At 46.8% G+C, this 17,828-nt stretch overlaps 1 long non-coding RNA gene across 1 annotated transcript; it reads left to right on the forward strand.

The window, feature by feature from the left end:
* The first annotated feature begins 5,878 nt into the window (after positions 1 to 5,878).
* LOC144179139 (uncharacterized) lies at positions 5,879 to 12,100 on the forward strand. The gene is made up of 3 exons (XR_013324159.1): positions 5,879 to 6,364; positions 7,595 to 7,796; positions 8,656 to 12,100. It is a non-coding gene; the product is annotated as an uncharacterized LOC144179139 (long non-coding RNA).
* The last annotated feature ends 5,728 nt before the right edge of the window (positions 12,101 to 17,828 follow it).

Genomic DNA, 17,828 nt, shown 5'->3' on the forward strand with positions numbered 1-17,828 from the left:
GCGTTTCACTCTGACGGGACGCCAACCTGCTAACCTAATTAACGTGTTCCTCGAGCGCGGCTTTTTTTTTTTTGTACTTTTGAGTCCGTTTATGTCATTTTGTCAGCACGTGTTTCGACTAGGAGGCTGTTTACCCGCCGCATTGGCTCTGAGGTTACGGCGCTGTGCTGCTGAGCTCAAGGACGCGTGTTCGATCCCTGACGCGGTCGCTGCTTTTCAGATGAAGGCGAAAAGAGGAAACACCCGCGTGTCGAGATTTCGGCGCACGTTAAAGATCCACAGGTGTCTAATAAGGTACAGCCTCCCAAATTTTTAATAATACAGAGCGACGACCGATTGGCATGTCAGCGCCTTACCACGGTGTTCACCGGCAAAATAGGCGAGGGTACGCGCACGCGCATGGAACTATCTGTTGTGGGAGCATCGTCTGCTCCGCTGTTCTTCTCAGGGCAACACACAGCCCCTGTTTTTCTTATCTTGCCAGGCCGTTCCGCTATCGCCACAGGTAGCTAAGCAGCCTGGGGCACAAAGCCATTCAGATGCAGGGACAGGGGGTGTGCCACTCTCAAGGAAACAGCGTAGCAGACGACACTCGTACTGCAGATGGCCCTATGCGCGTGCGCGTACCCTCGATTATTTCGCTGCTAAACACCGTGATAAGGCGCTGACATGCCGGTCGGTCGTCGCTCCCACTATATTATTAAAAATTTGGGAGGCTGTACGTTGTTGGGCTAGTTGGTCGATCATACTTAAGGGGCGTATAGCGCAACAAAAGGACGAAGGTCGGAAAGGATGCGCAAGGACGAAGAGCTAACTTGCAACTACTGCTTTATTGAAGGTGTAGCGGCCACTTCGTCATCGGCCGAAAGCGCCCACTATCATCGCCATGGGCCGTTGTGCCAGCGTCAGCAGCGCGTGGCCTCTGCACGCACGACGAGCCACGCGCCAGAGAACACCCATGGGCTACTGCGCTGCTTGACGGCATGCCACGGGCGCTCCCCGACTCGCGGGGCTTCTGCTGCCTTCGAATTCTCCTGGGGCCCTATTCTCGACTGCACAAATTGCCGGCAATTCAGGCAATTTGCCGGAAGTCTTTTCTGATTGGCTTTCAATTTTGGTCACGTGCTTCCGGTTGACAAAGCGGTTGTGTGTGCTGTCGTCATTTTGACGTTTCATGTCGTCTGCGGACACCAGTCCTAAAGTTTGCCTTATTTCTCGTTACTAAAGGCGCATAATTCTTGGCCGGCAATGAAAAACCAGACTAAATGCAGTGGACATGACAACGTAAGCCTGTCTTCGCTATTCAACAACAATACTGCTTGTAATACACACCCCCTCTGTGATTGGCTGAGAAGGCATGACGTAATTTAAATAGTTGGCGGGAACGATTACGTCATGCATTGGCAACTTCAGCCTGCGTAAAAGTGACGTAATGCTACGTAACAGCTTGAAAATGGCGGCTGTTTTTGTCGCAAAATACAAGCAAAATAGGGCACAATATTGCCCCGGCTTACGGCGCCGCGAAATGTACGGCAATTTGAAGCAGGCGCAGTTTCGCATGCGCGCTGTTTAAAGCATGTTTCCTACCGAAACAATTTATAGTTTCAACTGCTTCCAAGTCAGCGATCATGGAACATACAAATAACATGCAGTATTTTGCTTTTATGTTTGGCAATGAAATAAAAATTATTTGTTTGGCGTAACCGCAACATAAGATGGCAGTACAAGCCTCTCCATGACAAAGAAAACCCAATGCATGGCATTTGTCCATACTTGTCCTAGTAAGCTTTTGGGTCACATGATCGAACTCAAGACAAAAATAACAATGAAAAGTGACTATTTAGTTCATTACAGCGTTGATTGCAGTCGAGCTTGACGAATGAGTGAATCGGCGACATCGGTGCGCTCCGCGGTTATCAGGCGCAGCGCTTCGCTGCTCTTATGTGTCATAGAAGCGACGGTCGCGGCCGTCTTTTTCTGTGATCACGGCATAAACTTGTAACATAGCAGCAGACGATGGCGTGGCGGTGGTGGCGGCAGGGAAGGTGATAACGCAACAAAGCTTGCATTAAAGCAGAGAGCCCAGCTATGTTAATAAAAGCGATGGAAAGAAATAAATAGATACGGTAAAAAAATTGTGTGATGTTCTTAAGCTCGACATCCGCCTTTCGCTCGCTTTTGGATCAACGTTACTCGATCGCCTTGTGGTGTTGACGTCAAATTGGACCTCCAGAAATGTGTTTTTTTTTTGCCAGCCGCAGCTACCGTCTTAATTTTTATAGTACATGACAAGTATTTTTATATCTTTCTTGCACAATATTTGATACCTTGGTAGCGATCTTTATGAGTGACTCGTCAAATTACACTGCATGTCGTCATAGCTATAGGTGCAGCACGTCACTGATTGCTTACGTCGTGCTTACGCAAAAAAACATGGGCGAAATGCCGGCAATTTGTGCAGTCGAGAATAGGGCCCCTGTGCAAATAAATGTAGGGTCAGCCGCACGACCACATCGGCACCCACATAGGAAGCACTTATTTGTAACAACGGAGTGCATAAAAACAGGCAAACTAAGCGACACAAACCAAAAACAAGGAAAAATAAATTTGAAATGCCATCGCACATTCTTATCGCCCCCTTCCCGAGCCACGGGCTTCCAGATAAGCAATCTCTTTTGCCGATAAAGCAATTGATGCTTGACTAATGCATCCGTCTCCTGCTTTGAAAATTTTTAGCGCTGCCACTATTTCTCTGGTTGTTTGGTTCCTGCGTTTCAGCGAAATCTTGCAGTTCGAAAACAAAAGCAGTCATCCACAATCGCTACAATGCGCTGCCCAATATGGCCGTGCTCCTGCCGCACGTTGTAGTTGTGCTCCCTCAATCTGCAGTTTATGCATCGACCGGTTCGGCCTACGTATTGCTTGTCACAGCGAGCCCCCCTTCGGTTTTGGAGCAACTGAGCACAGTTCGCGCTCAGCAGAAGCCGAGTTCGCGAAGCGGGTTGCCGGGGGTTCTAGAGATGGGAAAAAACGATCCGGGCCTGCCAGTCACGGAGAACTTCCAGCGGCAAGTTCGAAAATCCACGTGTGTTGCGACAACCGGGTTCTCCGATGAAGGAATAGGGGCCACCAGCTCTGCTCTTTCTTCAGCCTTGCACCACTAGTGCGAGCTGCGCCATTTCTTTTTTTTTTTTTCAGTTTTGAAAGGACGAGAGGTTGAAGAAATTTCTTCCTAACTCGTCGCGACGGAAGTCTAATCCCTATTCGTTTACACGAGCTACAAGAAATTCGATTCTAAACTATTCATTCGTTCATTTAATTTTTTTTTTTGCTTTTATGATTTCTCGGCGTTTTGTGTTCCTCGATGAATAAATAACCTACATTTTCGCCATTATAACGATTAAGCGTCTCAACTTCGCCTGTGCAGATACAAATGAGCTTTACACGATTTTTTTCGTGTTTTGATTTTTTTTTCTCATTTTATTTTAGTACGCAGCACTTAAGCGTCCGCTACTGAGGTTTGCTGGTGTCGCCGGATTTGTAACCGAGCGAACAAGGGGAACACCGAAGGCAGAAGAAAAATTGAGGAGGAAAGTGTCGCGAAAGTGTGAGGGGGAGGGCGGTACGCCCAGGCGGGGCGAGACGCTGCCCAGCAGCCACGCACTACGAGGTAACCGAGAGAACGAAAACGCCACCGAATATGAGCTCGCAGGGCAGCGGAAGGTGAAAAGTATGGCGAAAGTGTGAGGGGGAGGGCAGTAGGCCGAGGTCGCGCCACATAAGCCCAGCACGCGCTGCGTGATGCGCCTACATCGTTCCATCCACGTCCTCCTCTTTGCGTGGCTCATCCGAACCACATGACATTTGCGCGGGAGGTTCAAACACGATTTACAACATGCTCGGCGGCGGCGACGAGCTGTTAGATAACGTCAGGGTAGCGCGCGCCGCCGTGCCTTCGCTGATCACGCGATCACTTCCTGGGACGCAGCAGCTATGCGCCCTGGCCGAGGAGACTGCAGTTCGCGCTTCGCACAAATTTCGCAGTATGCAGTACATAGTAATCGTCAGCAATTTTTTGTCTTCGTCATGTGAGGGACGTGCAATATATCGACATTCTTGTTCTCGTTTGGTCATTTTTCTTGCGTCTTAATGTTTATTTTGACCAACACTCTACATTTACACTATTACAGTCGAACCTCGTTAATTCGCAGTCGCATGATTCTAACTGGTCCATAGGTCCAGGCAAAGTGACGTGTAGTATCTGATTGGGGGAAAACTCGCTGATTCGAACCTGAAACACGTGCCACGGTTAATTCGAACACTATTGCCCATCAGCACATACTACTTTTGGTGAGATTTGAAGCCACCCGCCGCGGTGGCTCAGTGGCTAAGGCGTTGCGCTGCTGAGCACGAGGTCGCGGGTTCGATTCCCGGCCGCGGCGGCCGCTTTTCTGATGGAGGCGAAAAGCAAAAACGCCCGTGTGTTCGAGATTTCGGCGCACGTTAAAGATCCCCAGGTGGTCAAAATTAAGCCGGAGCCCTCCACTACGGCGCGCCTCATCGCCTGCGTTGCGTCGGCGCGTTAAACCCTACAATCAATCAAATCGAGATTTGAAGCCGAAGGTCAAAGTTCAATGCGTCACTAGCCTCCGCAGCTTCCCAAAACCGTAGACGCGTTCTTGCTCCGCGTACAACTGAAGCAGCTGGCACAAACCACGCGATCACGCTGCGCGCGCTTGCGGGAGCGCAGTCCTTTTCTTTCTCCCGCGGGGCGCTGCCTTTTTCTTTGTTTTGTTTTCTTTCGCAGCGCGTGATTAGTGAAAGTGCGCGCTCCGAAGGACGTGCAATACCATCTACTTTATCGCGCATGCGTTTGTAATACTCGTAGCGTGAGCTGTGCCGCCGAACCCCGGCTAATTCAAACAGATTTTATTTCCCCTTGGAGTTCGAATTAGCCAGGCTCGACTGTACAACGAATAAATGACTTGAACAATTATGCACTTTCGGTAAAATACAGGGCGTTACACGATAGGGGCTCTGGAGTACTTGGCAAGGAAGGCTTACACATTAAAAAAAAAAAGAGCAAACGAAACAACAAGTTGTTCGAATAGACCAAAAGTAGCCCAATTGGGCTACTCAAATCCAAATCAGACTATTAGACAACTAAAAGTGAAGAGAATCGGAGTAAAAGACCTTTACGCATAGAACTCTCAGAATTCTGTTTTGTATAACATCGCTCATTTTTATTTCACTCTACAAATTTGTGTGAAAAATTCAAAATGTCCTTTAATAACATCATATTCTAAAATTCCAACATCACAATCCACGTCCTGTTAGGGCCCTCCCACCGAACGCACGCAAGTCCATTCTCACGCTCTGTGAGGCGTTTCACGCAATTTAGCGTATAAGATTGTTCAAATTGCTAGACGTAAGGTAGGCATTTTGAGATACAGCTCATTACGTACCAGAGTGCCCGGTACCCAAATAAATTCTACAAAATTTCGCGCGATTTCGCTCATTTTAGCGAATGACATCGCATTTCATTCCATCGAATCCCTGCATAGTCCGCCTGACGTTTTCTGGCAAAACCTGAGCACTCATCCTGCCTTTCAGTGGGGCACACGTGCTTCGCCTTCCTCGTGGCCCAACCACGGTTACGTATGCGGCCTCAGCGACGCTGGGACAATCGCCGAACGTTCCCAGATCCATTTATATCATACTTCTGCTTCGTAAGGCGAGACAAAAATGGCCCCACTCTCACCCTGCCCTTCGCGGTTCTAGCAAGTTCTTTCCTCACCCCTTACCCATACCGTTAAGATCACCGGACGGCCCACCCCCGCTACGGCTGCGTGCCGTTCCTCTGCCGAGAGAGAGCCCGTACGGTCGTGTCGTCCACAGCCGACCTATTAGCCGGGGACACATCCATGCGGGCGCTGTGACGCAAGTGGCAGTTACGGCTTCGGTGGCGGGCCGTCCAGTCCACGCATGCGCCTCGCCTCTGGAAGGACTCGAGCTCGGCAGGGACGCGGGCGCGCTGGCCGGCTCTGGACGCGACATGCGCGCTTTGTGCGAAACGCCGCTTGTCGAGACGCGATTGTTTGTTTTGCTTGCCCTCTCCGCGGGTGCCTCGCGGAGGCGTTCGTTGCAGGGCCGAAGACGGAGAGAAGTAAAAGAAGTCGGGCGATCCGTGTAAACTGTTACGGAAGTAGAAGAAAACATTACGAAAGGCGCGAAAGCCAAAACCAAGAGGGTTCTCGGGGCGGAGGTGATAAAAAGCCGCCGCGTGTCCGCACATGTGCGCATTTGACACGCGTTCGCAAACCAAGCGCGGAATTGCCTGGACATCTTTCCGGTGAAACGGCCGGTGAGTTTGCGCGTAGTATTGGTTCGAACTGCGGCAGCAGTCATTTCATCCTTTGGCTAGACTTTACATCTATATATAGCTGTATTAGCCCCTTCTTCGAGCTTTTTTGGTGACGGTAGTGGGAGCACTACGGCATGGCAATGTCAGAGCTACTTTTAAGTAGTATGAGCATTGCCTGACGGGTACTTTGCAGGGATGATACAACATTGCTAGAACTACGTAATTTTGCTTGTGCTGCTAATTCTTGCGGGGATGAGTTAGCCTATCTAGTGTTTTGCTCAATATGGGGGCAGAACCCTTCTGTTGAGAAAAGATTATTCAATTTCTGTTAGCATTGTATTGGTAGCGATGGGTATGGGTAAGGTTACCCCTATTTGATTACTGCAGGTCGCCACGACTTACCACTCTACCTCCAACGGTCAGGTAGGAGTAACGATGAACTAAAACCACCCGACAGATATTACGCATGCTGGAACTTAGCACGTGGTGACATCTCAAGGCACAACGACCGTGGTGCAATCATGCCATTTGATGCGGCGAGGTCCGTACCAGCGTGGAAATTATGGTAGTAGGGCAGTCGCGCGTTGAACTGAATCCATTTATCCCCCCCCCCTCGTCACCTTCCTCCTCCTCCCACCTCGCATCAATTCTCTCCGTCCTCCTCGCCATGGTCTCCTCCCTTAATTTCCCTCCCCCTTCTTCACACTCCTTCCGTCCTCCTCACCACACGTTCTGCTCACTTTCGCGGACTCTTCACAAACAGGTGCATGGTTTGGCGTTGGCAGCTATACAGCGAAAATACATACCGCTAAGCGGGTTACGTAAGTCATAAATGACAGTAGCATTAGGGCAAGAGGGCTCAGGATACTCACTTCTTTACCATACATGTTAGTGTTGCGCTGCAAGAAATTAATAGTGCAACAAATCCTCTTTAAGCATTAAGGTTTGTTCTTATTGGTGTACACTGCAGTCTTAGCAGGCCAATGCCGTTCCAGATATCACGGATTAGCTTTGCCGGACGAACATATTTCCCATGAGTCGCGCCATTGAGGAGATGCCCTGAAGACTTCAGATCACCGAGTTTAGGCTAGGGCACTTGTAATTCGAGCAAACATTATTCAATAAACGCGTGTTGACAGCTTTCGGCGGGCTGATGTTGGCGATGCTTTTCGACGATCCTCTTCTCTGCTGCGTGCACGAGTGCGGGTTTACCGACCGTCCCGTTTGCAGGAGCCGGGACCATGCGCAAGGCGACCTGTCTCTTGCTGCTGGTTCCGATGTTCAGCATGGTCCTGCTGTGGACCGCCGGTGGGGAGGCCGGTCCGCTGCACAGGCGCAAGCCTCCGATGCCGCCTGTCTTCCACACCGAGCAGCAACTGGTCCAGTACCTGAGGGAGCTGGACGACTACTACCTTGTCCTCGGCAAGCCAAGGTACTACGGCGGACTCGACTTGTTTTAACACGCAATAGGATGCATGCTGACCCAGCAAAAGATCTTCCCGTGCGCACGTACGCACGTCACAAAATACCCCCAACTCAGCTTTCTTCCAATCGGCGCACGGTAAACCTTCGTTCTAAAGGAGTCTTAGGAAACTTGCTTCGTAATAAGCGATACTTCGTTGAAAGATGCCATGATTTGCTGGCACTGCGGAGTAAAGCAATTTTGTTATAACTAGCGTTTACTGTGCCTTCGTGAATTGCCGTAATGGCTATAGCCAAAAAACAGAACAAACCGCAGACGAGCTTGATTTCCAAGATGCTTTTATGAATGCCACCGAGTCCATATTACGTTAAGTTATTGAAGAGGTGGGTAATTTTACCATAGTCTTGACATTCTCTGGTCAGACGCATTGCTTTTAAACCCTGATAGTTAGCCGGGTTTTTTTATCGGAAGGATGCCAACAATCTTATTTGCGCGATTAGACATTTTGGTTAGCCTTCTGTTAACTTGCATGTACCTGTTTGATATATTCGACTGTTCGTGACTGTCAGCCTAAAGATCGTCCGTCGTTCGTCACTGTTTGTTGATGGAGTTCCCTTTTTTCCGCCCTCTTACGGAAAGTTGTATAAGAAAACATTGTCTTTCCTCCCTTGTTTAATTCTTACTTTATGCCCGTCATTCATCGTGTTTTTTAAACGATTTTATTCTGCAAATTCATTTTACTCGTTTCATTTGTAATGCCCCAAACCGACGCTGCGGGGCCTTTCTTGGTTGCTTAGCTGACCAAACGACGCGTGCAAGTACCTGAGCTTACTTACTTGGTTTTGATTGCATGCAATGCTTTCTCCAGATTCGGACGAAGTATGCCGCCGGACGACGACATGCTTCAGCTCCACCGTCAGTTTGGAAGTGCCTAAAGCTGAATACAGGAGCCCAGGTCCCAACCAACCTTGGCAATCACCACGTGACTTCACCTCAGTACCTACTCAAGCACCTAACCTTCGATGCCTGCCCGACGTGTCTTCAAGATTGTGTCTTCAAACAGATCGGCCTGTCTCAATCCGACCGTGTTCTTCGGCGCCTACAGGCGGCCTTCGTTTAGATCACCAGCTGATCGCATTTTACCCGCTACACTTCGTAATAATGTATGTATGTATGTAATTCTGCGCCTCTGTATCTCACAGGGGTATGAGAAAAATTGGAGCAATTTGTAGCGCGAACTTATGAGCTATCTGGCTCCTTCATCTTGTTAGCTGGAGTAAGTTGACCCAATGATGATCCGCAAAGTATGTGATTAAAAGAATCTAGGGCAGCGCCATTGTATAGATTCATCCACATTGAATTAAACTATGATATTCTACTTCGGTCCATCGGGCACATTGCCACGCAGTGAGTCTGAGTGCTGATTGAGGAAGTTTTGCTGGGCTATATATCACCACATCAAAATAGTTCTTGACGACAGCCACGCTTTCTTAGTTTCTGTTTCTCCCAGAAAAACTTGTTTACCGCTTACAAAACTGCTCGCAAGAACCCATGGAAGGCCATTTTGTTTTACAGTACGTCCCTTTTCGCCGATAAAAGTTCTTTGTATAAGCACACCCAGAGGAGTGGAAAAAAGCGGACAGCTCTTGTCCCGTGTTTGACAAGAATAAAGAGCGTTCCATAGTTTTTTTTAAGTATTCTGAAACTAGTTGTGTTAAGCTATAAGGTATGCTCATTATCAAATAGAAATCGGTTAAATTTTTTGACTAAATTCGCATTGGTCGTTTTAAGGTGAAAACCTTATCTTAAGGCAAAAGCATTAAATGATCGTTTTAAGGCGAAATCATTATTTGTCTCATTATATAAAAAAAAGCCGCATCGGCGTCGTTCTTATGCCAGAAATGTGGTCATAAAATACGTCGTAAGTATGAACCGTGCCTCATAATACAAAAAGAGCACGTGCATCCGCTGCTAAGCATAGATTGGGCATACGCAGAGCAACGTAAAGATGCGGAGAGTGCGGTGGCACAGTTCAACCGACAGGGCTCGCTTGCTGGTCGGCTGCCACTCTCCTCAATAACACTTATGAAGAAACTAGTTTGATCCGGTTAGTTGGCTTCTGCTCAGTGGGGAAGTGCGGAAGTGCTCTGTAACCCCTCCGCCAAGCTTCGCACTCCTATCGCTGCCTCACACAACGGCTCAGCAGTCATCAGCGAGCCAGCGCTCTGTACACGCGGCGTACCACGGATCCCTACCGGTGCTGTGGCCGGTTTTGCTCCTCTCGGCTTGGGGGAAGGTGGCGGCGCTCACAATGCTGGCAGAAACAATTTTAATACCTGTAGAAACATTACCCAATAACATTTCATCCGTGGGACTATAATGCGTTCAGCTTCCTGCAAGAATGTTTTCGCTCCATCACCGCTGTACTGGCACCACCCCTGTCGAAAACGGGAAAAAAAATTAATTGCGTAGTCGATGGACCATTCAGATGAAAAACAAAAAAAAAAAAAGTTGCAAAGTATCCTTAGAGCACTGTGCGCTACTTTGCGGCAATGTTTTTCGGAACACTTCAGGAGATACTTCGTTGTTCTCCAACCTTTAGGTTTGTTAGGCTTAGAAGTATTTATTGCGCTTTTCTGACATTGCGAAACAAGAATAGCAGACACCGATCTCAATCTCTGATCCGTCTCGATTATCTTCTGACCGGTGATTCAGTTGCCGTGAAAATAATAAAACTAATATTGAGGTGTCATGTAACAGCTCCAAAACAAAAATTCTAACAAAGGTTAGCATCAAGGGCTAAAATAAAAATCCTAGTAGAAGAAATTGGCAGAGCAGTAAAGGTTGGTAACAGGTTGGTACAGATCATACATTCCCATTCCAATGCCGTAATGAGTAAAGTAAGTAGTAAAAAAGATTGTGGCTATTTAGTTCTTAGAACAAGAATTCATGTAAATACATGAACACCAGAGTAGCTTGTAGCTGCAGCCCTGTTCAAAAACAGCGGCGCTGCTGTGACGAAACTAAACATTTAGGAGGCCAGCGTGGTTCAGAACACAAGTAGTAAGCACTTGGTACAGAACACAAGTTTTTACGAAAATAAAGCAATTTTACAGTGTTTAATCTAAATAACAGGTTTTTTTTCAAGCAATTTGGACGTTTCCCATTTTTTACAAAAGATATCACGCGTGTTTCTGGCATTGCGTTGTAAACATTTGTGTAAGCTAATTATGTGTGAAGAACACACAGGCATTTTTAGCAAGTGCATGCAACCAGATTAAAAAAAACAAACTCTCAGTTGAATACCGCGGATTATTGAGACCGCGGCTATATTTGGCTTGAATGAAATAGAACAGGTCCCTGCCCTCGCCCTTGGTGTGGTAGGGTCCTACCAGACTCTCTAGCCGCACCTTTCTTTTTAAATTCTGTATGCTTATGTTCGAATGCAGCTTCATTCCTGCAATCAGTTGAAACCTTGGGTGCTCGACTACCTGCGTGACAATTTTTCCCCTATAATTTACGGGCTTGTGCACCCTTTAACATAACATCCATTCGCATTTCAGTGCGCGTTGACGCGACCTTAGCTTTTCGTTCACTAATAGTAGTTTACAAAATGGTGGTTTTACAAAATATGTGTTAAAGTTGCGCGATGTGTCTTTGACAGCCCGCATGGATCTAAATCTGCTAAATCTTAAAAATAGGATGGTTCGCCAAGTGGTACAGAAAATTCCTTGCATTCGCAGTTGCAGTGTTTTTTTTATAAACGATATTTTTATAACTTAAACGTGTTGTCTTCATACATATAATGTTTCTCGTGCGTTAAACTTGACAGCAAGCGGTTCCTGGTTCGAGAGGACGGTTATTTTGACTAGCAGTTATTTCTTGTATAAATAACATTTCCTGTTACGGTTTGTTGTTGCTAAGTTGTGAATGACGTTATGTGAATTTTGACCCCGCTGTAAATGAAAAGATGTCGACACTAGTAGCGTTTATTGCTGCCTAAATATACGTCCTTGCCTAATGAGCTTCGATATCGACTTCTTATCCGCACCGTTTGAATGGCATTTCTTGATCTCTGGCCTGCAGCAAGACATTACTTTGTAGCCATAACGCAGGTTATTTAAATGTTCATCGTCGTTTACATAAATAGAATCGTCTTCTCGTATTTAGTCCGATATACACGTCATTCATATAACCAGTCTGCTTCGCTGTTTATGATTTCTCGCGAACGTAAACCATTTATTGAAATTTTTAAGGAAACGTTACTGTACAAACTATGATAGCCTGGAAAAATGTCAACTGTAGATATGCAAGGCAAGAATAAAATATCTACATTTCATATGCATTGACTCGAGTCATTATTTAAAAATACACGGATGCTGTCATCATTGGTACTCTAAGGGTACGGGAGGAAAACCTTTCGATTGCAGCTTTTGTGGCCGTGTTTTGGTAAACATTAGCTAAGGGTATGCGATGCCGGTGTAGGCATCTTATCCATTGTTCTTAACTAAGTGCTCGTCTATAGGGTTATGGGGTTGCTTTCAATTTCACTGCAGCAACCACTCCTACTGAGCTAGGGTTGGTACAAACACTCTTCTGTGATCAGAGGGAGGGATTGATTGATTGATTGAAAATATCTTTATTCAAAAGAAAAGAAAAAAGAGGGAGGAAAGAAGGTGGCTATCCCAATTCCGGGATTCCACTGGCCTCCATCGCCGCTATGGCTCTCTCTACCAGCCATCGCTTGCAGGCAGGGTCATCGCTGCGCAGGGTGGCCTCCCACTGCTCCCTTGACGTGTTTGTGAGTGGGTGTACTGTTGGTATGTACTGGCATTCCCACACTGTGTGGTACGCGTCCGCCCTCTCCCGGCAGTGCGGGCAAAAAGGTGAATACAACGTGGGGTACCAGCAGTGTAATCTAGCCAGTGTGGGTAATGTGTCTGTCTTCAATCTCCTGAGAATGTGCTCTTCTTCATTACTGAGGCTTTTGTCCGGTGGTGGAAATGTTCTTCTGTTGAGTCTCAATATGCTCAAATATTCGGTGAAGGTAACGCTCACCATGTCTAAAGACGGGGCTTGGTACAAGGGGGCCGGGATAAGAAGACCTCGGGCTGTGGCATCTGCGGCCTCATTCCCCTTGTGACCCGTGTGTCCTGGCGTCCATATGATGAGCACATTTTCCGGTGGGCGTTTACGAAGAATTTGGTGGGTGATTTTGAAGACATTGCCCTGTATAAAGTTTCTGCAGGCCTCTTGCGAGTCAGTTAAAATTATTGCCCTGGGGTTGTAAGATATAGCTAGGGCGATGGCTGCTTCTTCCCCCTGGGCGGCGATTTTTGTCTTTACAGTAGCCGAATTTACAACTCATCCATCCGGCGTCGTCACTGCTGCTACCATCTTGTCCTTTTGAGGTCCGGCGGCGTCCACGTATAAAGTGTTCTGGTTGCTGTCCCATAGTCGCCCCAGGTTCTCCTCCTCTCGGCGTTATGTATGGGATGCATATTCCTAGGTATTCGATTGATGGTAATTTTGGCTCTCATGTCTGGAGCAAGATCTTCTATCGGCTCTGGATTCCCGCCGGGCGTGGTGATACGTAACTGCTCCAATAGCCACTTTCCATTGGATGTTTGGTTTAACCGCTGAATTTGGGCTATCTTCTGAGCTTCCCACAGTTCCTCCACCGTGTTATGAACCCCGAGCTCTAGGAGTCGGATGGTAGATGTTGAGTTTGGAATCCCCAGGGCTGTCTTGTATGCTTTTCTAATTTGAATGTTTAGTTTTTCTACCTCGCCCCTGGTGAGTCGGAGGTACGCCGTCCCGTAGATGATACGCGATACAATAAAAGCTTGTACTAGCCGTGTACACTGTAAACGCAAACTAGCCGGAAATGGAGTTTTAATCAAGTAATGTGCCCTGAAAAGTACCTATAGCAAAAAATGTACTCCCTAGGCATGATCTAAAGAAGTGGACGAACCTCCATGGTAGTACCTTTGCCCATCCGGGTAGCAAAAGGGAGGATTTAGAACTACTTAACACCATTTGTGAGATGGCGTTCCGTTCCTTGTATACTACCACGTCCGCAATAAACGCCCTATCTGAGGTAATCATCTCAAGCGGGCGGTCGCCATGTTAGTCTTCTGTTGTCTCCGTGCACCAGCACTTCAACCGTGGCCTAATGCTAATTAGAACGAGTGAGCAGGACGCGACGGTTGCACGCAGCTACAAAACCAATACCGTACGTATACCCGTATAGATGCTTCAACCAGCGTGATCACAGGCAGAGAGCGCGGCCGTGTTGTCTCAATCTGTTTATTTTGGCGATAGGTGTTGTCAAACTCTGCTGCTAACGAAGAGGCAGTTCTCGCCGTTGCAAACAATTGCAATGTTCATCTGCTTCGCTTGCTTGCGCATACATAGACGATTTAAATTCTCGTGCCAGCGCGCCAACGCACCCGACTGCAGCGACTCAACTTGCCCTGGCGGCACGACTGGCTGCCCGGATGTAAACAACCTCTGTGCTACAGTGCCTATATATTCCAGGCACTATATCTGTGCTATCAACGCAGCGCGGCCGGTGACTCGGCGCGGCCGGAGCTTCAAGCCTCGCCTTGGGCCGTCGTTTTTTCGTATTTGTGAAGGACTAGTAGTGCCATTTGGTGTAAAGATTTTCATGTGCCCCTGTCACACGAGGAACGGCCGCAAACAGCATTTGGATACGGCAACAGGTGTGGACAGCTCGCTGGTAAGTGGTCTTTTCATCAGTCGATGCGTTTGTCAAACGTTTGGATAGGGTTAACAGCGAAGTACCCGGGTACCCGTGCCGCTCACAGCTCGTACACGCACGGGCAAAGAAAAAAGTGCACACTCGTATTATTTTACTTGTTTGTGGGTTTTGGGGTATGCGTTCGCATTCTTTTGTAGGCCGGTTTGTAACAGGGCATTCGAGATAAAATCGTTTGTCGCGCGCGGCGTCGTTTCAAAGCAACGTGACGGTTACTTCGTGCTGGCGAAAATCAGCGCAGTCAGACGGAAGCGGGAAGGAAGGTAGAGAGATCGGGAAAGAGGGCGCTAATATATAAAAGAAAGCGTAATGCAAGACGAGAAATATAACACAACCCGCCTGCATTTCTCCGAACTTCAGGACAGAGCCGCAGACGGGTACGTTGTCACAAACTCGAGCGTACGACGTCTAAAAGTACCGTATATTTTTTTCATTTTTCAACGTGACCTGAGCCACTTATCTTCTCATTACCGCGCATGCAGACCTGATTGTGTCCCTGTGTTTGAGCGCACAGCCATCCTTTTGCGACATAAGAACCAGCAAACGCGAGAAATTGTAGAAGCCAGCCACATCAGAAAAGCTGGTTCCGAATGTATCAGTCATCCCTCTATCGCCCTGCTTAATCGAGAAGTCGCATATTTAGACGCACATTGAGCGCTATTTCGGTGCTTCTTCTGGGAATGCGTGTTGGGGGTGGGAGGGGGGTCTTAATCCATGTATGATGCGGTTATCTTTGCTGATTTTTCGCCTTTCGTGCGCCTCAAAGTTCGTTTTGTGGTTTTGTTGTTACGGTTTTTTAGTATTTTCGGCTGAGTGCGCCGAGAACTGTGACGCATTGGGGGCGCGGCAATTGGGCGCTTGGGCATATAAAGCTTTGAATTGTGCAATAATAAACTAGTTGCGAGTGTGCGCTTGTGCCGTCTTCATGTGTTCTTGTCCTCGTTAATTTGCGCGCAGTTTATTTTTCGCAATGCATAATTACCAACTCGCCCAACTCGCAACCTTTTTACAGATCCTATACTCCGTAAAAATGAGTTGCCTGTCCTTTTAGGTACGGCAAAATCTCGCGCAGCGCATCATTCTGCCAGGGGGCCATATCCTAATGTCAATGCACACACTATGAAAGCAGCTTGCACTTAATGCGTCACATTGTCTGCTGATAAGCGTTTTAGATTCGCCCCTCTCATCATCATTCACTTCGTGGAGATGGCGGGATTTTCTTTCATAGCTTGTTGTCACTGCAGTAATTAATAGCAGAATCAGTCCTACAAATCACAGAAACGGTTCGTTTCACGTTGAAAATAATCACAGTAACACACTTTGCACCACACGGAGGAACAAGCGGTTGCAGTGATGAGGCATAAGGGTAACTTGTTGTTAAAGGGTCATTGAAGACAACCAGCAACTTGATTTCAAACGGAAGTCGGACCTCCGCATAGCCATTTCAGCATTGATTTAGTGCCAAGATGCCTTAAGTGCTGAGAAATCGCTGTTCAACTGCTCATCAAACGTGACGCAAACACGACTGCAGTCGCTGTTTGCATCAGGATAAACCGGAAGCAAGTGAAGAAGCGGTGATTAATAGCAGTATACAAGCAACTGAATACAACATTACTACGTACCAAGCAGTTTGGTCAGTTCCGGTCAAATCGCTCATGCTTCCCCAAACTCCCCTGTCATTTGCCGTTCGAGACCACTAAGCAAAATGTTTCTCCATTGGACCTGTGATCAGTATTTACGCTTCACTGAAGAAAAACATTGGCCTTTTGAGGCCCCGCAAGTTTTGGCGTCGAACGATTTTCTCATGCGTAGCTCGCATGCTCCCTTGGAAAGCGGTACTGCCACCCCAAGTATGGACGAGTAGCACCATCCAGCGGCAGCCAAGAAAGAAGTTGTGCGCGTCAGGCCACTTAAGCCCTTCCGGTGAAAACGTGTTTTTGCTAGTTTCAACCTTATTTAAAAAAAAAATGCCAGGTGTAAGAGGGGTATAATAGTGTTCTCCGTGAGCTAATCTATCAACCTAGAGAGACTTGCATTTTAACTTCACTGTCATTTAAAGTTGTGCTCGAGTATATTGTGCGGAAGTAATATCTTTTTTATTGCTGCAAAAGCCACGATGGTTAATGTACTGGCACTTGGTTTTATGAAGCCTTTGCATTCCTAATTTAAGTACTGAATCTTCGCAGGTAACCTGGCATAACAATTTTATTACTGTACCGAATTATTAAGTTCATTTAACCATAGTGTCTGTTTTGAATTTTACATGTGGGGCATTTTTTTTTTCTTTTTTGCTTTTTCAGGTTGATGTTCCTTTGACTCCCTGCCTGCATTCCGCGAACGGGGAAATTAGCCTCCGCATCGATGGCCAGAGTGTCTTGACTGCATCATCTTTACTGGGAGGACTGTGTAGTCTGTTTGCATCGTTCTGGGTTTTCAACATTCAATATCCCAAGAAGGCACACAGAGCTCTAACGTTTGTGGAACATGCCTTTTTGGACCTTGCCAGCACCAAACCACGTGTGAAGGATTTAGAACTAATTAACTTTTATCGCATCAATATCCCTCACCAATATTTTATTTGTTTTCAATCCTGTAATCATTGGATAGTAGTTTAAAGAATTTCGTATTATGTTTCTGACGTTTTCTTTTTTTTTTACTGAACAGGGGATATTTGATGGGCCCTTCTGTATGCTGATAATACAGCTATCTTTTAGTGAAGCAATAATATTAACCAACTAATATAACTTGAAACAATTATCTAAATAATGTTGGCAACTGGTGCCAAATGAATCAACTCAAAATTATCGGAAAAACACGAATTACATGGCTTTTTCTTCTCACTCTGAAGAAGCTGTCGCGATACCACCCATTCTGTTCTATATCCTTGCAATTAACCCCTCAGACTGGGTCACTTTTCTTGGCGCATTTGTGTCTTTATCAAAACGCACTGGTATTTTCCGCAGCATATTTCTCGTTCTTTATATTACTCATTTATCCATAGCCATCTCATTGCTGTCTGTCTCCTACATCATTTATCTCTTGTGCCTTTACCATCTACAAAATGCTCGTTACCTTTCATCAAATCGCTACACAGCTCTCGCTCATTTCACCACCAATTGACAAAAATTTTTTGTTGTTTTAAACCACTGCAACCATTTTTTTCACTTTGTGTACTGAGTACTGATGCGTACTGATAAGTACTCACGCGTTCTCAATCCTCTAGTATTATATATAATGATGTCACTTACCATGCCGTTGTG

Source organism: Haemaphysalis longicornis, unplaced genomic scaffold (genome assembly GCF_048455015.1).
Source record: "Haemaphysalis longicornis isolate Haplotype H1 unplaced genomic scaffold, Haemaphysalis longicornis Haplotype H1 scaffold_4, whole genome shotgun sequence".
NCBI lineage: Eukaryota > Metazoa > Arthropoda > Arachnida > Ixodida > Ixodidae > Haemaphysalis > Haemaphysalis longicornis.